Below are 25,751 nucleotides of genomic sequence, written 5' to 3'. Positions count from 1 at the left end.
TAATAAACTTGCTCCATCAGCTCAAGACACCATTTTCTTAAAAATAATGAACACCAAGGACTTCAGAGATGAAGCAAATAATTGGGTCACCCCACTACCTTTCAGAGAACCATGCCAGCGCTTGCCAAACAACAAAGAGCAGGCAGTCAAGCGGTTCACGTCTTTGCAAAAAACCCTGAAAAGGAAACCTGAGATGCAGCAGCAATACGTAGCATTTATGGAGAAGATCTTCACTAATGGACATGCTGAAATAGCACCACCACTGAGGGAAGGCGAGGAGTGCTGGTACCTCCCAACGTTTGGGGTTTACCACCAACAAAAGCCCAATCAGATCAGGGTGGTCTTTGACTCCAGTGCTCATTACGCTGGTATCTCCCTTAATGACGTGCTCCTCACAGGCCCCGACCTCAACAATACCCTTCTCGGGGTCCTGCTGCACTTCCAGAAGGAGAAGGTCGTAATCCTAGCGGACATCCAGCAGATGTTCCATTGCTTCTTAGTACAGGAGGACCATCGCAATTTCCTCCGTTTCTTATGGTACAAGGACAATGACATTAACAAGGAAGTCATTGAGTACCGGATGAAAGTCCACATTTTTGGCAATAGTCCATCACCTGCCGTGGCCATCTATGGGCTGCGAAGAGCCATCAGAGAGGGCACACAGGAGCACGGTGATGACATCATTAAGTTTGTAGAAAGGCACTTCTATGTCGATGATGGCTTGATATCGCTACAGACAGAAGACGAAGCAATCGATCTGCTCCGACGTACACAAACCTCACTCGCTGAGTCAAACCTCCGCTTGCACAAGTTCACTCAAACTGTCAGGCAGTATTGGAGGCCTTTCCACACGATGACTCTGCTCCGGCAATCAAAGACCTAGATCTAGATGGAGAAACCATACCCACACAAAGGAGTTTGGGCCTCCTTTGGGAGATTACGACTGACACATTCACATTCTCCATGCCGACCATGATCAAGTCATTTACCCGCCGTGGAGCTCTCTCCACTGTCAACAGTGTTTTTGATCCCTTGGGTCTGCTGGCGCCAGTTACGATCCAGGGAAGAGCGCTTCTCAGAGAACTTACCTCTGAGCTCTCTGACTGGGATACTCCCCTACCAGAAGACAAGCTAAGCAGATGGAAGGCTTGGAGAGATTCACTTCAAGATCTAAAACAGCTTCATATCCAACATAGGTACACTGCGACCGAGGCAGTGCACACAGAATTATGTGTTTTTTTGGATGCATCTACCAAGGCCATCAGTGCTGTGGCTTACTTGAAAGTGGTCGGGAAGGATGGTCAAGTTGAAGTAGGATTTGTAACTGGTAAGATGAAGCTCACTCCTCAGTCCGAGCCGACAATTCCAAGGCTTGAACTGTGCGCAGCTGTCCTGGCCATGGAAATGGCAGATCTTATCCAGGACGAGCTAGACTTAGAGTTGGACGATATCAAGTTCTACACAGATACCAAAGTAGTGCTTGGTTATATTTATAACGAATCAAAATGCTTCTACGTGTATGTTCATAATAGAGTTCAACGTATCCACCTGTCATCAAAGCCCGAACAATGGCATTATGTACGTACCGAGGATAACCCTGTAGACCACGCATCGAGATCCTTACCTGCATCCCACCTGGCTCAGACATCCTGGTTCACCAGACCACCCTTTCTGTATCAGCCACCAATGGAAAAAACTCAAATGAGCGAGACATTTGAGCTGATCGAACCCGAAAGAGACTCGGAAATTCGGCTGCAAATACAGACAGGAGTCACCTACCTGGAAGAATCAATACATACTAACGAACGCTTTCAGCGGTTCTCCACTTTGAATTCTTTAGTGAAAGGACTTGCGTTCCTCATTCACATGGCCAGATCACACAAACACTCATCCTGAAATAGTAAATGTAAGGGATGGCACAAATGTAACTTACCTCGCACTGCGGACGAATTGGCCCGGGCAAAGGACGTTATCTTTAAAGCAACTCAAAGAGCAGCTTCTGCAAGGGAGTTTTTGGCTCTCCAAGCTAATAAACCAATACCAAAGGACAGCCCTTTGAGGAAATTCAACCTAATCCTGAAGAACGATATCATCTGCATTGGAGGCCGGTTAATACACTCCCAACTTCCAGCTGCAGAAAAGAGTCCAGTAATACTGCCCAAAGTCTGCCATGTGTCCTTACTGCTCACTCACCATCACCATGAACAGGTAAAGCATTAGGGCTGTCACCTGACAGAAGGAGCAATAAGGGCAGCGGGACAGTGGACCTTGGGAGGTAAAACACTGACCAATTCAGTACTTCATAAATGTGTAACCTGCAGGAAACTGCGAGGCAAGTTGGAAGTTCAACATATGGCAGACCTCCCACCAGAACGCCTCGAAGCCAGCCCTCCTTTTACATATGTGGGGCTCGATGTATTTGATCCCTGGACTATCACTACGAGATGCACCAGAGGAGGACAAGCAGAGAGCAAGCGGTGGGCCATCATGTTCAGCTGCATGAGTTCAAGAGTGGTACACATTGAGGTCATCGAATCTTTGGATACATCCAGCTGCATTAATGCTCTCAGGCGCTTCTTTGCGCTAAGAGACCCTGCAAAACAGTTAAGGTCTGATTGCGGCACGAACTTTGTTGAAGCATCAAAGGAGCTTGGGATGGACAAAATGGTGCAAGAGTACCTCAGTCAGCAGGGATGCAACTGGGAGTTCAACACACCACACGCCTCTCACATTGGAGGCGCATGGGAGCGGATGATTGGTATCACCAGAAGAATTCTTGATTCAATGTTTCAGCAGCAATGCACCCGATTGACCCACGAGGTACTGTGCACACTAATGGCAGAGGTCACAGCAATTATAAATGCACGACCACTCCTACCTGTGTCTTCTGACCCGGAAAACCCCTTCATACTCTCGCCATCAATGCTCCCTACACAGAAAGCAGGAGCCCCCCCTCCACCAGGGGACTTCTCCGATAAGGATTTGTACACAAAGCAACGGAGACAGGTCCAGGCTCTGGCAAATCGGTTCTGGTCTCATTGGAGACAAGAATATCTACCTTTGTTGCAACACAGACAAAAGTGGACAGAACCCTGCAGGAATCTTCAAGTTGGAGATTTAGTCCTGCTCAGGGACAAGCAAATCACCCGCAACAGCTGGCCAATGGCCAGAATCACTGCCACATTTCCTAGTAGGGATGGACATGTCAGGAATGTTGAGTTGAAAACTTCTGACCAAGGTGATGTGAAAATTTACCAAAGGCCAGTTGCAGAAGTCATTCTACTTCTACCTAAGGACTGATTTAGAGACTGAAGTTTTGTATTATGTTTATTGTGACCTTACGAAGGTCAAGTGGGGAGAGTGTTGCCTTTAAGGTATTTGTTTAGTTTATTATATTTTCGCCTTAGTAATTCGTTTGTTATCGTTTTCTAGTTAAAATTAAGATTGTTTAAAATAAATTCGTTGTCTGTGATATATCGCGGCATGCCATGATGTCACACTCGGTTTCGCCGTGTCTTGTGGGAAAATACCGGTTTGGAGAAATGGGAAGAAGAGGGCTTATGTGTGCAGGATCAGTGCGAGAAAAGTTTTCTTTCTACGCACTAGAAACATTAGAGAAGCAATGCCGTAAGTTCATGAGATAATCAATATGTTGAATTAAAAATGTTAATGCTGATTCTGTTCAAAGTAATGACGGTTGATAAAGTTTATGTATTTTGTTATTTGAAGAGTTGCAGATAGTTTGTGTTGAAGTGTATTTAAAGCCAGTCAATGGCGTAGGTAGATTCTGACTGTACATGGCACTTTAATGTAATATAGTTGTTGTAGTTTTACTTTTGCAAGTATTTATGATGTAAATGTGATGTTAAGAAGGAAACAAATACTGTATATATGTTGTATTGTTTTATCAACAGTTTTCACCATACATTAATGTGGAAGAGTGAACAGTAAATGGTTAATCCTACTAGGACCACCTCATTTATGCTTGGTTTATGCTTGGTGTTTAGTTCAGAGTTCTTTTACACCTGTGCGAGAACACTACAGTTTTTAATTTCTTAAAAATCTTTTTACGCTTAATAGGATGATTCATGCCATTCAAATTCCAAGAAATTATATTGATTTTATTAGCATCCATATTTAGGATTTAATTTAAAGTTTTATAAAGAAAGCTATTGCACAAGCACACACTAGATCCAGAAGAAAAAAAATGCACAGACTTGACTGGAAGTGACGTTATGATTGATAGAAAATGTAACCTCTTAGAATTGCCCAGTCGAAAAAAACTAATCTAATAGCCCCACCCCCCAAAGTCCGAATAATAGTGACCCAATAGGCAGGCCACAAGTTAAACCTGATAACCCTTAACCCCATCCTCCATTTTGCAGCTATGTTAACAAAATATGTTCACCCCACCAATTCCAGGCAAATTAAAAGAGATGAAAAAATTTCAAATACTGTAATGTTATGTCTAACAATAATTGAAACGTAACTAGTGACGGCCATCTTAAATTCATCTAAAGTATATGAATCACATATTCAAAAAAGAATAAATCCAGTCAAATAATATATTATGACGAAAATTTTTTAAGAGAACTTACAAGTCATACAGAAAAAAATAAGTGAATATATATATATATATAACAGAGCTATATTAATGTTAAAACAAGCAAAAGAGAGAGAAAAAAGATTAAATCAGACCAGGTTCTGTGTGGACATCCATAAAATGTAAAACAGGTTTTCTTCAAAGCAACTACGCATATATACTAATTATTAACAAATAAAGAAAAGGATTAAATCAACCAAGTCCTGTACGGACATCCATAAAGCATAGAATAGATTTTCCTCAAAGTACCTATAAACATCTCCCAGCTCGAAATTACCTGTTCAGGTTACAATTGACATAACTTTAAAACTTTTAATAAACTCCCACCCCTCATTTGGAGAATCCTCTGTGGCTGAGAATCAGGAGGAAAAATTGTCAGACGGGCGGAGTAGCGGAGCGATGGATGGCAATTTATTTTAAACAATTCAATCATGACTTCCTGGTATTTCCTTCTTTCGGCAAAATCTCAGGAGGAAAATCTTCCACTATACGAATTTCAGTTGAATTGTAGATTAATTTCCTTCTTTTACTAGCCTCTCGAAGTATGGCTTCTTTGGTTGTATAATAATGGAAGCAAAGTATGAGTGGTCGTGGACGCAGTTCCGATGAATGCCAAGAACTCGGAATTCTGTGAGCTGTAGCGAGCACAGGGTTTGCTTCAAGAATCTCACTAAAAGTGAATACAACATATCAGAGAACTTTAATAGGTCATCAGTTTCAGTATTTTCGGGCAAACCCAATATACGTTAAGTTCCTCTGGTGCACTCTGCTGTCTAAATCAATCATTTTTTTCTTCGTTCTTTTTTTTTTAACTTTTTTTATTGCATTTTTAAATGATTACAAAGTATGAAAAAACAATGTATATAACCCATACCCCCTCCCCTTAACCCCTCCCCCCTAACTGCCCTATAGAAAAAAAAAGAAAGAAAGAAAGAAAGAAAGAAAGAAAGAAAGAAAGAAAGCCTGGTTATTGGAAGATCTCCACATGCTCCATGGAATTCGTAATAATTTTAATATGTATATTTATTTCTTTCCCCTAATAACCAATTGTTTCATCTTCAAAGCATCTATATATTTAATCCTGTCTTTTGTAAATAAGGGCTCCAAATTTTCAAAAATGTTTCATATTTATCTCTTAAATTATAAGTAATTTTTTCTAATGGAATACAACCATAGATTTCTTTCTTCCAAGAATCTATACTTAAATGTGTATCCGATTTCCAAGTAACTGCAATAGCTTTTTTGGCTACTGCCAGTGCAATTTTTATAAATTCTTTCTGATACTTATTTAGTTTGAGTTTCGGTTTTATCCCTTCAATATCACCTAGTAAAAATAATATTGGATTATGAGGAAATTGTGTTCCTGTAATTTGTTCCAGTAAAAGTCTTAAATTTGTCCAAAAAGGTTGAATTTTAGAACAAGACCATGTCGAATGTAAAAAAGTACCAGTTTCCTGATTACATCTGAAACACTGATCCGATAAATTTGGATTAAATTTTTTTATTTTTTGTGGTGTAATATATAATTGATGTAGAAAATTATACTGCACTAATCTTAACCGAACATTTATTGTATTTGTCATACTGTCAAGACATAGTCTTGACCAATTTGTTTCTTCAATTTTAATATTCAAATCACTTTCCCATTTTTGTCTTGACTTATGGACTCCTTGCTTAATTACCTGTCTTTGAATCAAATTATACATGCAAGATATAAATTTTTTGATATTTCCTTTTTGAATTAAAATTTCTATTTCATTAGATTTCGGCAATAACATTGTTTGACCTAATTTTTCTCTTAAATAAGCCCTTAATTGAAAGTAACAAAATAAAGTGTTGTTTGATATTTTATATTTATTCTTTAATTGATCAAATGACATTAATATACCTCCTTCAAAACAATTCCCTATATATCTAATCCCATTTTGAATCCAATTATATAAAAGTTGATTGTCCATTGTGAAAGGAATAAGTCTATTTTGAATTAAAGATCTCTTTGCTAATAAAGGACATCTTACCTTTCCAGAGGAATTTCCTCAGATATTTGTTTAACTCTTGAAAAAACTTCTGGGGTAATTGTATTGGTAGTGATTGAAATAAATATTGTAATCTAGGGAATATATTCATTTTTATAGTATTTACTCTACCTACTAATGTTATTGGTAATGCCATCCATTTTTCAAGATCTTCCTGAATTTTTTTCAAAAGTGGTAAGTAATTTAATTTGTATAAGTTTTTTATATCATTATCAACTCTTATACCTAAATATTTTATACCATTTGCTGGCCATCTAAATTGAGTTATTAATCGACATTGATTATAATCTCCTTTAGTAAGAGGTAAAATTTCACTTTTATCCCAATTTATTTTATAACCCGATTTATAATCGGTGTTTAATAAAGAAATAGGTCTATATGATGCTGGTTTTTAAAGGTCTCTGTCTTTTTTTGGCAATACTATTAAAATAGCTGTTGAAAAAGATTCTGGAAGTTTATGCGTTCTTTCCGCCTGATATATTAACTCCATAAAAGGAGGAATTAATAAATCTTTAAACTTTTTATAAAATTCAGGTGGAAAACCATCTTCTCCTGGAGATTTATTACTTTGAAGTGATCCCAAAGCTTCTTCAACTTCTTTCAATGTAAAAGACATACCTAATCCCTTCTGTTCTTCTGTATTTAATTTTGGAAGAGTTATTTGTGATAAAAATTCTTCTATCTTAACATCATCATTCTTTGATTCTGATTTATACAACTCAGAATAAAAATTCTTAAAAGCCTCATTAATTTCTAGGGGTTTATAAGTAATTTCATTCACTTTTGTTCGAATTGCATTTATTGTTTTAGAAATCTGATCTGTTTTTAACTGCCATGCAAGAACTTTATGTGATCTTTCACCTAATTCATAATATCTCTGTTTAGCTCTCATAATTGCTTTTTCTGTTCGATATGTCTGGAGTGTATTATATTTTAACTTCTTATTAATAAGTTGTCTTCGTTTTTCTTCTGTCATATTTCTTTGAGATTCTTTTTCTAATTTTATAATCTCTTTTTCCAATTGATCTATTTCTATCATATATTCCTTCTTAATTTTAGAAGTATAACTTATTATCTGACCTCTCAAATATGCTTTCATTGCTTCCCACAATATAAATTTATCATCAACTGAATGTAAATTTGTATCTAAAAAGAACTGAATCTGCTTTTTCATAAAATCACAAAAATCTTGACGTTTTAGTAAAATTGAATTAAATCTCCATCTATAAATTGATTCCTCTTTATCTATCATTATCATTGTCATTATTAAAGGAGAGTGATCAGACAATATTCTTGCTTTATATTCCATGTTTTTCACTCTATCTTGAATATTTGTTGATAACAGGAAAAAATCTATCCTTGAATATGTTTTATGTCTATTTGAATAAAATGAATAATCCCTTTCTTTTGGATTGATTCTTCTCCATATATCAATCAAATTTAAATCTTTCATCAATGATAGAGTTAATTTTGCTACTTTTGATTTTGTAATAGCCTTTGTTGATCTATCTAAAACTGGATCTAAACAAAAATTAAAATCTCCACCTATTAATATTTTATCATGTGCATTAGCCAAATTCAAAAAGACCTCCTGTATAAATTTTACATCATTTTCATTTGGTGCATAAATATTCATAAGAGTCCATAGTTCTGAAAAAATTTGACAATGTATAATTAAATATCTTCCTGCCGAATCAATTAATACATTTTGTATTTTAATTGGTAAATTTTTATTAACCAAAATTGCAACTCCTCTTGCCTTTGAGTTAAATGAAGCTGCAATAACATTTCCAACCCAGTCTCTTTTTAATTTCTGATGTTCTATATCCGTTAAATGAGTTTCTTGTAAGAAAGCTATATCTGTTTTCATTTTTTTAATGTATGTTAAAATTCTTTTTCTTTTTATTGGTCCATTAAGCCCATTAACATTAAAACTTAAAAAATTCAATAAATTAGTCATTATTTTTATTTATGTTACTCCAATCTATAATAATACCTAATCTTTCAACTTTCATTATATCCTGGGAAATCTTTTTAGAAGTCTCCATGTTGCTATGTGTGTCCCCACCAATCATCCAGGCAAAAGAATAGAAGAAAAATAGAAAATAAAAAAAAACAAAATACCCCCCTACTAATGTTGTGAAAGAAAAGAAACACAACATTACCCCCCTCTATTGTACGGGTCATGGCAATCGCCATGATTACACACGTGAATCCCGCAGTAACCGATTCAAAGCTCCCCAGCCCCCCCGCAACATGAAAAATATATATATATAAAAAAAACATACTATTCTCAATTAATATTTCTAAAATATTACTTTTCTCCCTTATATCGTCCTTAAATGTCCATCAGTTCCATTTACTTTCTCTGTCTTCGTCTTTAACCATTACATTTAGAAATCTCTGCTTTTAATCAACGAATAGATGGAAGTCTTTGTGCAAACACCTCCGCATCTTGATAATCAGAAAAAAATCTTTTTCCTTCCTCCAAAAAAATTATCAGTGTTGCTGGGTGACGCATTGAAAACTTATAACCTTTTTCCCACAAAACCTTTTTAGCTGGGTTAAATTCTTTCTTTCTCTTCAAAAGGTTATAACTTATATCAGGATAAAAAAGAACTGGTTTCTCAGCTATCATCAACGGACCTTTTCTTCTTTTAGCACCCTGGGCAGCCGCCCTCAAAATCTTTTCTTTATCCTGGTATCTTAAACATCTTATCAAAATTGATCGCGGATTTTGATCATCTTGAGATCTTGGTCTTAAAGCTCTGTGCACCCTTTCAATCTCAATTAAAGCTTCTTCTCCCATTTCCAATTTTTCAGGAATCCATTTTTGAAAAAAATTTATTGGGTCTTCTCCTTCGGTACCTTCTTTAAGTCCAACAATTTTAATATTGTTGCGTCTACTAAAATTTTCAAGTTTATCAATTTTTCCCACGAGTTGTTTTCTTTCTGATGTCCAGGCATCATTATCATCTTCCATCCTCTTCATTCTTCCCTCCATTTCTTCCATTCTGACGTCCAAATCTATAATTTTCTTTTCCATTTTTTCCTGTTTCTTTGTCATTTTATCAAACATAGCCTCCATATTTGTTATTTTTTCTGTAATTACTTTTTGGTTACTTTTAATTACTTTTAATGCATTTAATTTTTTTAATTTATGCATTATTTGCCTCAAAGTCTTTTTTGTACTTTCAGAGGAACTTTCATCTTCTCCATCTTCATCTGATTTTTCCAGAGAGTCCGTCTCTCTCTCAGACTCACTTTCACTGTCGGTTTCAGTCGTTGCTGGGATTTGTAGTTCTGGTTGTTCTCTTTTGCGCATGCTCGTTCCTTTACGCTTGCGCAGTTCTCGTTGATCTTTCCCTTTAGAAATGGCCGATGCTGCCGCAGTCTCCTTTTCTGTTTCACCGGTGGTGTATTGTACCTGAGTCCGCGGTTCTTCGGTAGAAGTAGGCCTTGATTCTGTTCCAACTTGAGCGGTCTTCGCGGTAGCAGTTTTCTTCGTCCTCTGTTTATGAGGCATAGCTTAAAACAATCCGGAATAGTTTATAAGTAACCTTAAAAAAGTATTAATTAACTTTTCTTCACTTAGACATTAATTTATTAACTTTTTTACGGGAGGGCTGGGTTCCAGCATCTCGATCCTACGTCATCACGTGACGTCCCCCCCTTCGTTCTTGATAATTCCAAGGTAACTTCATTAATTTGCTCTTCCATAGATGACATCTTCAATTCTTATTCATTGATAGTTTACCTGAATAGTTCCTGTTCCCTCTCGATTCGATGGGTAGTCTGTTTGAGTAGCCTTCTGTTTGGAAGGCTACTGTTCTCCTGTAGGAGCCACAGCCAGCCTCTCATCTGGTTTCCACCTCAATGCAATGGCGAAACTGAGAGGAGTTGGAGACAACACTGTGCTGCCTTGCCTCTTCCAGCCCCATGTTCAATTGGTTTGGGCAGAGATCACCCACAATAACCTCCAGTCATACTCCACAGGTATGTACCACTCTGAATGCCAGAAGGGATTCCAGCCCCGCCCTTCCATGTCAGGAGATTGATTTTGGTGTTCTTGCTGCTAAACAGCTGATCCAGCACTACAAAGGCACCCGGAGATGAGTCTGAGCTTCCCTGTTGCGCGCCCAGAAACAACATGCCTGGCAAGCTGATCGGCTCCATTGACAGGCACGGCCATTCAAGCCAGAAGAGAGGTCTGGTTGGCATCAAGAGATCTTCCTCTGAAAGTTGAGAGCCGCAAATTGGCACCGTGCTATGTGGAACTATTTGTAATGAAAAATGTTGTCAACAAAGTCTCTCATAGATTGCATCTACCAGCATCAATGGAGATCCACCCAGTATTCCATGGTTCCCAGCTCAAGCTACTTACTTCTAATCCTCTGGCCGCAGTCACCCCACCTCGTCCTCCTTCCTACTTAATAGATGGTTCCCTGGTGTATGTTATGTGGTATGTGGTAAGGTCCAGTACTTTGTGGATTTGGAAAGGTCTGGACCTGAAGAACATTCTTGGAACACAGTGAAGGACATCTTGGATCAGTTGCTCATCTGGGACTTCTAGTGGGCACACATCTACAGTGCCTCAGGAGCTGCGCCTGGAGGAGGGGGGCCTGTCTCAACTATGGACTCAGCAGTGTAGCAGATCCGGCAATTACGTTTGTGAATATGCACGTGTCAGATAATTATTAATCGATTATGGTGGTGTTTAACTCCTTCCTTTTTGTTGTAATGCTTGTTGAGACTTGAACAAAGCATAGCAACGTTACACTGCCTGCTTGCATTTGGTCTTGCCTGAGAAAGTGATTGATTGAGTCGAATGATGCTGAAGACTAGTGGTATTTGTTTTATGCTTAACAATTCCTTTCAGCCACGATGTTGTCATCTAGTTTCCCATTTGAAAGTTTTAGTTAAAAGCCCAGTTTGGCTTAGAGTTCATTGTTCTCTTTTCCCCTGAAATCTTGTTAGTGTTAAAATGTGTGAACTACCAACCTACTTCCGTGTGTCTCTCTCTACACTTGGGTCATATCCAAATGTACTTACACTTTGAGCTTATTGATTAGTTTTGAGGGGATAATAGATAGAGAATGCTGAGCTGTAGTAACATCCTAACATATGCACCTTTACTGTCCAGATGTTCCTGGGTTGAGTGAAGAGCCAACAAAGCAGCATCTGCTGTTGAGCTGTTGCAAACTGGAGCAGATCCAAGTCACTTCTCAGGCAAGAGTTGACATGTTTCATCACCATTCTCAAAAGACTCCATTACATTGGGTACTGTAAGTGCTACTGGATGATTCTCCTCTGACCTCTCTCATTAACAAGGCATTTTCACTCACTCAAGTGCCTCTCACTGGATGTTTTTCACTTTTCACACTATACTCTGTAATCTCTAAAGACTGTTGTGCATGAAATTTCCAGAAGATCAGTAATTTGAGTTACTCAAACCATACCAATTGGCACTAATGATCATTCCATGGTCAAAGTCACTAGATCACATTTCTTCCCTATCCTGATGTTTAACTGAACCTCGACTATGTCTACATGACTTTATGCATTGAGTTGCTGCTGCATGATCGGCTGATTAGATTTTTGCATTAATGAGCAGTTGTACAGATGTATCTAATAAAGTGGTCACTGAATGTATTTCAAAATTATAGCAATCACACAGAATTTGTTGCCAAAAGTGCGATGGATTTAACAATATGTTTTTGATTATAACCTGTAGCTGTATTGGTATTGGTATTGGTATTGTAAAGGTATAACCTTTAGTGGTATTAAGTGAGAGGAGTTACCTGTGTGCTGGGATTAGCACTTTGCTGATCATTTAGGAAGCTCAATTTCAGCCACAGGAAGACCACAGCCCTGTAAGATTCATGAAGTTGATGTATTTGTACATTAAATTGCAATTAAACTCTCTGCAGGAAGTGTGTGGACCTTTTAAATAAGGCAATTTATGGTTAAGCATTTCAAAACTTTACTCCTAGAATGAGAGAAATTTCATCCGTAGAATCTCATTTCCAGCGGTAGTAAATTGTTGCTAATGGTTTTTGAAATTTAATATATTTAAGTTAGTTTTTTTTACTGTTCCTTTTTTCCTATATTTCAAATCAAAATTGAACATTTTGCCAGTTGCACACATGCAATTAAAAACTTACTTGTGGTAGCTTTGCAGGCAGATAGCATAGATAAGTAGCATTCACAAGAAAAAACAATGTACTATTTTTACACAAAAGAAAATAATTGTGAAAAGAGTCCTGCTGAAGGGTTTTGGCCGAAAACTTTGACTTTTTTCCATAGATGCTGCCGAGCCTGCTGAGTTCCTCCAACATTTTGTGTGAGTTGCTCAGATTTCCAGCATCTGCAGATTTTCTCTTGTTTGTAATTGTGAAAAGAAACAAAATTCTGAAAAGGAACAAAAGAATTTCATTTTAGGACAAAGTGTTCAAAAATTTGCTAAAATGTAGTGATTAGGGATGTGTCAGTTGGTTCAAAAACCGAACGGTTGAAAGGAAATAGCTGTCATTGAACCTCCTGATGAGGGATTTCAGGCTTCTGTACCTGCTGCCTGATGCTAGTAGCTGCAACAAAACAGCATGGCCTAAATGGCACACGAGTGAATCTGCAGATGCTGGAAATAAATAACAACACAAAATGCTGGCAGAACTCAGCAGGCCAGACAGCATCTATGGGAGGAGGTAGTGATGACGTTTCGGGCCGAAACCCTTCATCAGGAGTCATGATGAAGGGTATCCTCCTGATGAAGGGTTTCGGCCCGAAACATTGTCACTACCTCCTCCCACAGATGCTGTCTGGCCTGCTGAGTTCTGCCAGCATTTTGTGTTTTTATGGCCTAAATGGATCTATTTCTTTTAGAGCATTGACCCCTCCCCCCCACACCCCACCCCCCTGACACTACATATTGTGCTGTTGTCTGCACGTACACATTGTTTTTTTTCTCTCTCTCTCTCTCTCTCTCTCTCTCTCTCTCTCTCTCTCTCTCTCTCTCTCTCTCTCTCTCTCTCTCTCTCTCTCTCTCTCTCTCTCTCTCTCTCTCTCACACAATGCTGTGAATACACCAGTTAAAGCCATCTCCCGTGTGCGTGCACAGACACAACAAATTGACAAATATGAAGCTGAATACTACCTGAGTATTCAGCCAGCAGTGTGAAAGGTTAAAAAAGGCAAGGAATCTTCAATGATTTTTAAATCAAAACAAGAAGGATGTGAGTAAACAGATGATTTTTCAGAGCGAAGGGAGTTATTTTTACTACTCGGGGTTAAAGAGAGGCGAGGCTGCACAGGCGCGAGACGTCAGCCAGTAGAGCACGAGAGGTTTAAAAAGAAGCCAGCCATATCCAGCGGGCAGCAGAGTGATAGGGCTTTGGCTCAATGGGCTTAGGTGGTAACGGGATGAGGCGAGGTAGGAAGTATGTATGTGATGCACCATCAATAACTCTCTGAGATGTGAGGCGAGATATAAGCTTTTATTGGCTGGAAGAAAGAACAAGCAGCAACTGACCATCCTGGAGACTGAGGGCAGGGCTCCGGGTCCAATCGCCTTTATACCGGGGTCTGTGGGAGGAGCCACAGGAGCAGTCAGCAGGGGGGGCGTGTCCAGACAGGTATATGTAGTTCACCACAGTATGTAGGCCTGGTTTCTGTGCACAGTGTCAGATATGGGGGGTCCTAGAGTCTCCCAGCCTCCCGGATGGCCATATCTACACCAGGTGTGCCAAGCTGCTGCTCCTGAGGGACTGAGTTAGGGAACTGGAGATGCAGCTTGATGAACATCGCCTAGTCAGGGAGAGCGAGGAGGTGACAGAGAGGAGGTACAGGCAGGTGGTCACACCGGGGTCAGGGGAGACAGACACATGGGCCACAGTCAGGAGGGGGAAGGGGAAGAGTCAGGTACTAGAGAGTACCCCTGTGGTTGTACCCCTTGACAATAAGTACTCCTGTTTGAGTACTGTTGGGGGGGAAAGCCTACCTGGGGGAAATGGCGGTGGCCATGCCTTGGGCACAGAGTCTGGCTCTATGGCTCAGAAGTGAAGAGAAAGGAAGAGGAAGGCAGTAGTGATAGGGGAATCTATAGTTAGGGGGTCAGACAGGTGATTCTGTGGATGCAGGAAAGAAACTCGAATGGTAGTTTGCCTCCCAAGTGCCAGGGTCCGGCATGTTTCAGATCATATCCAAGATATCCTGCGGTGGGAGGGAGAACAACCAGAAGTCGTGGTACATATTGGTACCAATGACATAGGTAGGAAAAGGGAAGAGGTCCTGAAAAAAGACTACAGGGAGTTAGGAAAGAAGTTGTGAAGCAGGACCACAAAGGTAGTTATCTCGAGATTACTGCCTGTGTCACTCGACAGTGAGAATAGGAATAGGATGAGGAGGAGGGATGAGGGATGGCTGAGGGGCAGGGATTCAGATTTCTGGATTACTGGCACCTCTTTTGGGGCAGGTGTGACCTGTACAAAAAGGACAGGTTGCACTTGAATCCCCGGGGGACCAATATCCTGGTGGGGAGGTTTGCTAAGGCTGCTGGGCAGAGCTGGGGGGTGGGAACCAAACTGAAGAGTGGGGAAGAGGAGGTTAGCCCACAAATAGAGAAAGCTTGGAGACAGTGTGTGAGGGAGGATAGGCAGGTGATAGAGAAAGGCCGCACTCAGACCGAAGGCTTGAGATGTGTATATTTTTACACAAGGAGTATTATGAACAAAGTGGATGAGCTTAGAGCACGGATCAGTTCTTGGAGATATGATGTGGTGGTCATTACAGAGACTTGGATGGCTCAGGGACAGGATTGGTTACTTCAAGTGCTGGGTTTTAGATGTTTCAGGAAGGACAGGAAGGGAGGCAAAAGAGGTGGGGGCGTGGCACTGTTGATCAGGGATGGTGTCACAGCTGCAGTAAAGGAGGACGTCATGGAGAGATTGTCTACAGAGTCTCGGTGGGTGGAGGTTAGGAACAGGAAGGGGTCAATAACTTTACTTGGTGTTTTTATAGGCCGCCTAACAGTAACAGGGATATCGAGGAGCAGATAGTGAAACAGATCTTGGAAAGGCGTAATGACAACAGAGTTGTCATGATGGGAGATTTTCATTTCCGAAATATTGACTGGTATCTCCCTAGAGCGAGTGGTTTAGATGGGGTGGAGTTTGTTAGGTGTGTTCAGGAAGGTCACTTGACACAGTATGTAGATAAGCCGACAAGAGAAGAGGCTGTACTTGATTTGGTATTGGGAAATGAAACAGATCAGGTGTCAGATCTCTCAGTGGGAGAACATTTTGGAGATAGTGATCATAATTCTATCTCCTTTACAATTGCTTTTGAGAGAGATAGGAAAAGACAAGTTAGAAAAGTGTTTAATTGGAGTAAGGGGAATTATGAGGCTGTCAGGTAGGAAATTGGAGGCTTAAATTGGAAACAGATGTTCTCAGGGAAAAGTATGGAAATATTCAGGGGATATTTTTGTGGAGTTCTGCATAGGTACATTCCAATGAGACAGGGAAGTTATGGTACAGTACAGGAACTGTGCTGTACAAAGACTGTAATAACTCTAGTCAAGAAGAAAAGAAAAGCTTACAAAATGTTTAGAAGCTGGATAATGTGAGAGACATAGAAGACATAGAAGGCTACTAGGAAGGAGCTTAAGAAGGAAAGTAGGAGAGCCAGAAGGGGCCATGAGAAGACCTTGGCAGGCAGAATTCAGGAAAAACTCAAGGCTTTCTACAAGTATGTGAAGAGGAAGAGGATAAGACGTGAAAGAATAGGACCTATCAAGTGTGACAGTGGGAAAGTATGAATGGAACTGGAGGAAACAGCAGAGGTATTTAATGAATACTTTACTTCAGTATTCATTATGGAAAAGGATCTTGGTGATTATAGTGATGACTTGCAGCAGACTGAAAAGCTTGAGCATGTAGATATTAAGGAAGAGGATGTGCTGGAGTTTTTGGAAAGCATCAAGTTGGATAAGTTGCTGGAACCGGATGAGATGTACCCCAGGCTACTGTGGAAGGCAAGGGAGGAGATTGCTGAGCCACTGGTGATGATCTTTGCATCATCATTTGGAACAGGAGAGGTTCCAAAGGATTGGAGGGTTATGGATGTAGTTCCTTTATTCAAGAAAGGGAGTTGAGTGAGTCTTACCTCAGTGGTTGGTAAGTTGATGGAGAAGATCCTAAGAGGCAGGATTTATGAATATTTGGAAAGGTATAATATGATTAGGAGCAGTCAGCGTGTCTTTGTAAAGTGCAGGTCATGCCTTAAGAGCCTGATTGAATTTTTTGAGGATGTGACTAAACACATTAATGAAGTAAGAGCAGTAGATGTAGTTTATATGGATTTCAGCAAAGAATTTGATAAAGTACCTTATTCAAGGCTTATTGAAAAAGTAAGAAGGCATGGGATCCAAGGGGACATCTTTGTGGATCTAGAACTAGATTGCCCACAGAAGGCAAAGAGTGGTTGTAGATGGGTCATATTCTGCATGGAGGTCGGTCACCAGTGGGGTACCTCAGGGATCTGTTCTGAGACCCTTACTCTTCATGATTTTTATAAATGACCTGGATGAGGAAGTGGAGGGATGGGTTAGTAAGTCTGCTGATGACAGAAAGGTTGGTGGTGTTGTGGATAGTGTGGAGGGCTGTTAGAGGTTACAGCGGGACATTGATAGGATGCAAAACTGGGCTGAGAAGTAGCAGATGGAGTTCAATCCAGGTAAGAGTGAAATGGTTCATTTTGATATGCCAAATATGATGGCAGAATATAGTATAAATGGTAAGACTCTTGGCAGTGTGGAGGATCAGAGGGATCTTGAGGTCTGAGTGCATAGGAAGCTCAAAGCAGCTGCGCAGGTTGATTCAATCTGGCTCGTATTCAATTAAAATTCAATCAGGCTCGTAAGGCATGACCTGCACTTTACAAAGCCATGCTGACTATTCCTAATCATATTATACCTCTCCAAATGTTTATAAATCCTGCCTCTCATGATCTTCTCCATCAACTTACCAACTACTGAGGTAAGACTCACTTGGCTATAATTTCCTGAGCTACCTCTACTCCCTTTCTTGAATAAAGGAACAACATCCGTAACCCTCCAATCCTCTGCAACCTCTCCTGTCACCATTGATGATGCAAATATCATCGCCAGAAGCTCAGCAATCTCCTCCCTTGCATCCCACAGTGGCCTAGGGTATATCTCATCCGGTCTCGGCGACTTATCCAACTTGATGCTTTCCAAAAGCTCCAGCACATCCTCTTTCTTAATATCTACATGCTCAAGCTTTTCAGTCTGGTGTAAGTCATCACCTACAATCACCAAGATCCTTTTCCATGCTGAATACAGAAGTAAAGTATTCATTAAGTACCTCTGCTATTTCCTCCAGTTCTATACACACTTTACAACTGTCACACTTGATAGATCCTATTCTTTCAAATCTTATCCTCTTGCTCTTTGCATACTTATAGAATGCTTTGGGGTTTTCCTTAATCCTTCTCATAGCCCTTTCTGGTTCTCCTAATTTCTTTCTTAAACTCCTTCCCATTAGCCTTATAATCTTCTAGATCTCTAACACTACCTAGCTCTCTGAACCTTTTGTAAGCTTTTCTTTTCTTCTTGATTAGATTTACTACAGCCTTTCTGCACCATGGTTCCTGTACCCTATTATAACTTCCCTGTCTCATTGGAATGTACCTATGCAGAACTTCACACAAATATCCCTTGAACATTTTCCACATTTCTTCCATACCTTTCCCTGAGAACATCTTTTCCCAATTAAAGCTTCCAAGTTCTTGCCTGATAGCCTCATAATTCCCCTTACTCCAATTAAACGCTTTCCTGACTTGTCTATTCCTATCTCTCTCCAATGCTGTTGTAGAGGAGATAGAATTATGATCATTATCTCCAAAATCTCCACTGAGAGATCTGACATCTGACCAGGTTCATTTCCCAATATCAAATCAAGTGCAGTCTCTCCTCTTGTAGGCTTATCCACATATTGTGCCAAGAAACCTTCCTGAATACACCTAACAAACTCCACCACACCTAAATCCCTTGCTCTTGGAAGATGCCAATCGATATTTGGGAAATTAAAATCTTCCACCACAACCACTCTGTTATTATTACACCTATCCAGGATCTGTTTTCCTATCTGCTCCTTGATATCCCTGTTACTATTGGGCGGCCTATAAAAAACACCCAGTAGAGTAATTGACCCCTTCCTGTTCCTAATCTCTACCCACAGAGACTCTGTATACTTCCATGACATCCACCTTTTCTGCAGCTGTGACACTATCTCTGGGTACGTGGCATACATAGTCAAAATACTATTATCTGAAAGAGACCTAACCTTAGAATGTGCAATGACCGTTGCAATATGATTAGAAACTGCAGCAAAGGATGCAGCAGAACTACAGAAAAGGTTAGGATGTGAAATGCACAAAATGTACCCAGATGGTGTAAAAAGCTAAAGATGTTGTTGAGTGGCTCGTCAAGCTGGCATTTTAGTTTGCAGACGTTTTGTTACCCAGGCAACATCATCAGTGCAAATTTGAATGACTTGTTGGGTGTGTGTGTGTGTGTGTGTGTGTGTGTGTGTGTGTATGTCTGTGTGAGACTTCCAGACTGAGTTAGTCGACAGTTATGTAGGATTAATGTCATCCTCATTGATTGACAAGTGTAATCAGTGTGAATCAGGACTGACTACTTTAGGCTGAAGTGGGATATAGATGGGGCTCACTTCAACGTGCTTGTTGGTAGAATTCTGTAGAATTCTGTGTGGAGAACAAAGCCTCTAAGGGCTTGGCCTAGGGCTAGGGCTTGATGGGCTTGGCTTAGGATAGTGACATTGGTCCAGTTGAATTGATGTGCTTCGCTGTCCCAACGTATAGATATAAGGGAAAGTTGATCATGACGGTTTACAGCCAGCTGGTGTTCATATACCCTTGTTGATAGCTTCCTACCACTCTGTCCAATATAATAAACACAAAGTACACTGCAAATGCTATGGTCAAATCAACATGTACAAACAAGCTGGATGAACTCAGCAGGTCGGGCAGCATCCAACTTCCTTTAATTCCCTCCCCCTCCCTCTCCCCCCATCCCACTTTCTCTGCCTCCTCTTCTAGATGCCTTCTTCTACTACCCATAGTGCTTTCCCCTTACATTCCTTCTTCACCTCTCCTGCCTATCCCCTTCCTGCTTCCCCTCCCCCACCCCTTGATCTTTCCTCTGATTGGTTTTTCAGCTGGCACCTTCCATCCTCCCCCCACCTCCTTTATAGGGCCCCTGCCCCTTCCTTCTTCAGTTCTGACACAGGTTCTCAGCCCGAAACGTTGACTGCTCGTTTCCACGGATGCTGCCTGTCCAATATAATGCTTGTCGCAGTTGGCGCATGAAATTTTGTATATGGTGTTCATTCAGCTTTCCAGAACAAACTGCGAGTGGCAAAAGACCACGATACACATCCCCAGAAGTCAGACTGTTGATGAAGAAAAATGGCATCAGACATCTCAAGTCAGTTCCTCACAGCTCAGCAAAGAATGGTTTAGCTGAAAGGTTTATCCAAACCTTCAAGAAGTCCATTAAAGCTATGGACAAGGAGAACATTTCTCTACAGCACAATGTGGACAGTTTCCTTTTTGTGTATCAGAACTCTGTTCACACAATGACAAAGCAAACACCTGAAATGTTGATCATGAGCAGGAACCTAAGATCTCACATAGACCTGAAACCAGATCTACAGAGGGAAGTGCAGAATAAACAGTTCAGCCAGTTGCCAAGTGAAGCAGCAAGGAGCTTTGAGATTAGACAGGAAGTCCTAGTGCATGATTACCAAGAAGACAGGTGGACACCTGGTAGGAAAGCTACACAAGCTGGACCACTGATGTACAGAGTGGATGTTGGAGATCAGACACAGAGAAGTCATAAGACCATAAGATATATAGGCAGAATTAGGCTGCTCAGCCCATCGAGTCTGCTCTGCTATTTCCATCATGTCTAATCCTGGATCCCACTTAACCCCATACATCTGCCTTCTCGACTTAACCTTTGATGCCCTGACCAATCAAGAAACTATCAATTGTTGCTTTAAATATACCCATGGTCTTGGCCTCCACAGTTCTCTGTGGCAGAACATTCTACCGATTCACTACTCTATTGATTAAAATAAATCCTCATTACCTCTGTTTTGAAGGGTCACACCTCAATTTTGAAGCTGTGCCCTCTCGTTCTAGACACTCCTACCATAGGAACCATCCACTCCACATCCACCTTATCTAATCCTTTCAGCATTCAGTAGATTTCAAAAAGCTCCTCCCTCCCCCGCATTATTCTAAATTCTAGTCAGTGCAGCCCAAAGCTGCTAAATAACCCCTTCAATCCTAGAATCAGCCTCATGAACCTCCAATGACAACACATCCTTTTTGAGATATGGGACCCAAAACTGTTATCAATACTCCAAGTGCACCCTGACCAGTGTCTTCAAAAGCCTCAGCATTATCTCCTTGTTTTTATATTCTATTCCCCTTGAAATGAATGCCAACATTGCATTTGCCTTCCTTACCACACACTCAACCTGCAAATTAACCTTATGCTCAAGGTCTCCCAAGTCCCTTTGCACCTCTGATGTTTGAATTTCTCCACATTTAGATAATTGTCTAAACTTGTGTTCCATTTACCAAAATGCTTTATCATACATTTCCCAACAGTGTATTCCATCTGCCATTTATTTCCCATCTTCCAATTTGTGTAAGTCCTTCTGCAATTGCATTGCTTCCTCAGCACTACCTACCCCTCCACCTATCTTCATATCATCTACAAACTTTGCCATCAACTAAATTATCTAAATCATTGACAAAGAATGTCAAAAGTAGTAGTCCTAATACTGACCCCTGAGAAACACCACTAGTCATTGGCAGCCAACCAGAAAAGGTCCTCTTTATTTCTATTCACTGCCTCCTGCCTGTCAGCCATTCCTCTAACCATGCCACTATCTTTCTTGTAACACCATAGGATTTTACATAAGAAATAGGAGTAGGAGAAGGCCATCCAGCCCATTAAGCCTGCCACGCCATTCAATAAGATCATGGCTGATCTGTCCATAAATTCAGCTCCATCTATCTGCCTTTTCCCCATAACCCTTAATTCCCTTACTATGCAAAAACATATCTAACTGTATCTTAAATATACAAACATTTGTATTTAGTGAAAAAGCCTCAACTGCTTCCCTGGGCACAGAATTACACAGATTCACCACTCTCTGAGAGAAACAGTTTTACCTCATCTCCATCGCATATCTTCTCCCCTGAATCTTGAGGCAATGTCCCCTAGTACTAGTCTCACCTATCAATGGAAAAAACTTTCCTACTATATCCCTCTGCAAACTCTCCACCTCCTCTGTACAATTTTCTTTTCCACTCAGTTTAGTGTCATCAGCGAATTTTGCTATGCTACACTCAGTCCCCTCTTCCAAATCATCAATGTAAATGTTAAAAAGCTGTGGACCCAGCTCCAATCCCTGCAGCTCCCCACTCACCACTGACTGCCAACTGGAGAAACAACCATTTATACCAACTCTCTGCCTTCTCTTGGTTAACCAATTCACTATCCATGTCAATACACTTCTTCCAACTCCATTCATCCGTATCTTATTTATAAGTTATCTTGTTAAGCAGCCTCATGTATGGCACCTTATCAAATACCCTCTGAAAATTCAAGTGAATGACATCTACTGCCTCTCCTTTGTCCATCCTGCCTGTTGCTTCCTTGAAGAATTCTAACAAATTTTACAGGTACGATTTCACTTTACAGAAAACATGCTGACTTTTACTTATTTTATCATTGATCTCCTAGTACACAGAAACCTCATCTTTAATACAGTTGGCCCTCCTTATCCGCAGATTCTGCATGCGCGGATTCAACCAACCGTGGATTGGGAAAACCTGGAAGTTCTCTTTCCAGCACTTGTTGTTTGAGCATGTACAGACTATTTTTCTGTCATTATTCCCAAAGCAATACAGTATAACAACTATTTACTTAGCATTTACATTGTATTAGGTATTATAAGTAGTCTAGAAATGACTTAAAAGTTCAGGCAGTCCCTGGGTTATGAATGAGTTCCATTCCTGAGTCCGTCTTTAAGTCGGATTTGAAGTCGGGACAGGTACATCCGGAATTATTTAGCATCAGTTAGTCAAACATTTTTCTTAGTATATAGCACATATTTTTCCTTTCTATGCATATAAAGCGCTTAAGAAACATACGTATTTCAATAATTAAACCACTGCGTAATAATTGTAGCTTTCGTCGGGGCAGAGCCTTTCACATGCTCCATTAAAATTGTTCCAATCGTTGACTGACTGTAACCTAATGCTTTTCCAAAGACCGATGGCTTTTCACCACTTTCTGATCGCTTTATTACTTCCACATTATTTTCAATCATAATTGTGATTATTTTCTTTTTTTTGTAATTTATTTTTTATTGAAGTTCATCATCAAAAAACATTTCCATCAGATGTATTTCAGACATTGTACATACATATATTGTACATCATACAATCATATATGTCACAAATCTCCACATTATATTTATCTGAGATATACACTTACAGAAAAGAGTGGAAAGAAAAAACAAGCAAAAGGAAAAAACTATGTACAAGTAGGGAGTGATCTTTTTTTACAACATATTCATTGATTTGTGAGAATAAAATCAGGCCTATGAGGCATTATGTAGTTAAACCATTTTTCCCAGTATGAATCAAATTGTTCCAGCTTACGATTAACAGATGCTGTTATCTTCTCCATTTTGTAAATGTCCATTGTAATTTTCATCCATGCATTTAAAGTTGGGCTCTCCTGTGATAACCATTTCCTAGTAAGAGTCTTTTTACCAGCCACCAAAGGTATATTCATTAAATATTTATCTCTTTTCAACCATTCTTAAGGTATAGACCCAAAATATATGGTCTTACTCTCTAAGGGTATTTCACACTTAAAGATGTCTTGTAGGGCATTGTGTATCCCCTTCCAATAGTCTTTGATAACAGGGCACTCCCAAAAAATATGATAATGATTTGCATTTTGATTTCCACAATTTCTCCAGCGAACAGGGAAGTTACTATCATAATGGGATTTCTGAGAGGGTGTAATAAAATATCTTATCAAGTTTTTTCATCCAAACTCCCTCCATTTCTGTGAACTGGTACACTTCCATTGATACTTCCATATTGTTGTCCATTCTTCCTCAGATATAATTATCCCTCCTTCCTTCTCCCATTTTGTTTTAATGTATGAAGTCAAATGTGTTTTAAGATTTGACAAGCCCTTATACATGCTTGAAATGATTCTACCACCATTATCTGAATTATATGCTTTTCTAAATATCAAGCAAGTACTTGCCTTGGTTACAGTTTTAAGCGTCCTATTAACAGATTGTCACATCTATAAAAACCAATAATAATCTTGTTTTTCTAATAAGTGTATCTCTTTAAGCATTTCAAAACTGAACAGTGTTCCTTCTTTCATTATGTTGCAAAGAACTGTTATTCCTTTAACTGTCCAGTACATAAATCTAGCATCCAGTTTATTCGGCGTAAAATCTGAGACATAAGCACACCATTTAAGAATTGCAATATCGCCCCCTAGATTATATTCTTTTATAGTAGTTTTCCATATTTTAAGAGTCAATTTCACCCATGGGTTATCAATAGTATTTATGTACCTTTGAAGGTTGTTATCAGCCAAAATTGCTTGTATGGGGATGGGAAGTACCCACTCCTCAATGTTTTTCCATTGAGTGTCATGTGATGGGTTACACCAACACATCACAGCTCTCAACTGTGCTGCAAAATAATAATCTCTAAGAGAAGGTAGGTCCCATGCCCCCTTTTTGAGATGAACTCTAGGCCTTTTACCTTTCCAAATATACCTTGATAACATCTTGTTCCATTCATTGAATTGATTTTGATTAATCTCTGTTGGTAGGGTCTGAAAGAGATATAACAGTCTGGGCAGTATATTCATTTTAATAGAATTGAATCCTTGAACTGAGACTGAAAAAATGAATCAGGTTCCATCTTGCCACATCTTCCTTAATTTTTTATATAAAGACTGATAATTACATTCTGATAATTTTGCCAAACCTTTTGGCATAATGATGCCCAAATATTTGAAAGACTCTGTTTGCCATGTCCAGGGATATCTACTTTCAATTTCTCTTGGTGATATATGTTTCATAGTTATATGAAAGTAATTGGGTTTTATCTATGTTGATCTTGTATCCTGATAATTGACCATACTGTTCAAAGGATTGCATCAATTTAGATAAAGAGTATATTGGTTGCCCTAGATAGATCGAAATGTCATCCACGTAACAAGCCAATTTTATGTTCTGTCCCTTTAATAGTAATTCCCTTGATATTTTCATTTTGCCTGATGTATTGAGCTAATGGTTCCAGATATAATGCGAAGAGTAGCAGTGACCATGCACAACCCTGTCTCATGCCCTTTTCTAGGGTAAGACTATTTGATAAGTATCCATTGATTTTAATCCTAGCAGTAGAGTTGTCATATAGTGTCTGTATAGTTTTAATAATTGTGTCTTGGAAACCAAATCTATGTAAAACTCTGTAAGAAAATTCCAATTAACAGAATCAAATGCCTTTTCAGCATCCACGCTTATCACTATTGCTTCAATTTTATTTCTTTGTAAATGATCCATAATGTGAAGTGTCCTTTGTACATTGTCTTGTGTTTGGCGTTGTCATATAAAACCTGTCTGATTGTTACGTATCAGTATGGGTAGAAACTCTTCTAATCTTTTGGCCTTCATGGAAGTAAATAATCTATAATCTAGATTAAGAACGGATATTGGTCTAAATAACCCAAATTCCATTTTATCCTTGCCTTCTTTTGGTATAGCTGAGGTTATCGCTTCCTTCTAACTGGGTGGCATTTGCACCTTTTTTAGAGCCCAGTTCAGTGTGGGGAATAAAACAGGGATTAACTCATTTTTAAATTCTGTGTACCACTCTGCCTTATACCCATCTGATCCTGGTGACTTGCTTAATTTACGCCTACTAATTGCAGCTTTTAATTCAAC

The sequence above is a fragment of the Hypanus sabinus genome, chromosome 5 (genome assembly GCF_030144855.1).
Source record: "Hypanus sabinus isolate sHypSab1 chromosome 5, sHypSab1.hap1, whole genome shotgun sequence".
NCBI lineage: Eukaryota > Metazoa > Chordata > Chondrichthyes > Myliobatiformes > Dasyatidae > Hypanus > Hypanus sabinus.
The sequence above is the reverse complement of the archived record's forward strand: the minus strand, read 5'-3'. Positions refer to the sequence as shown.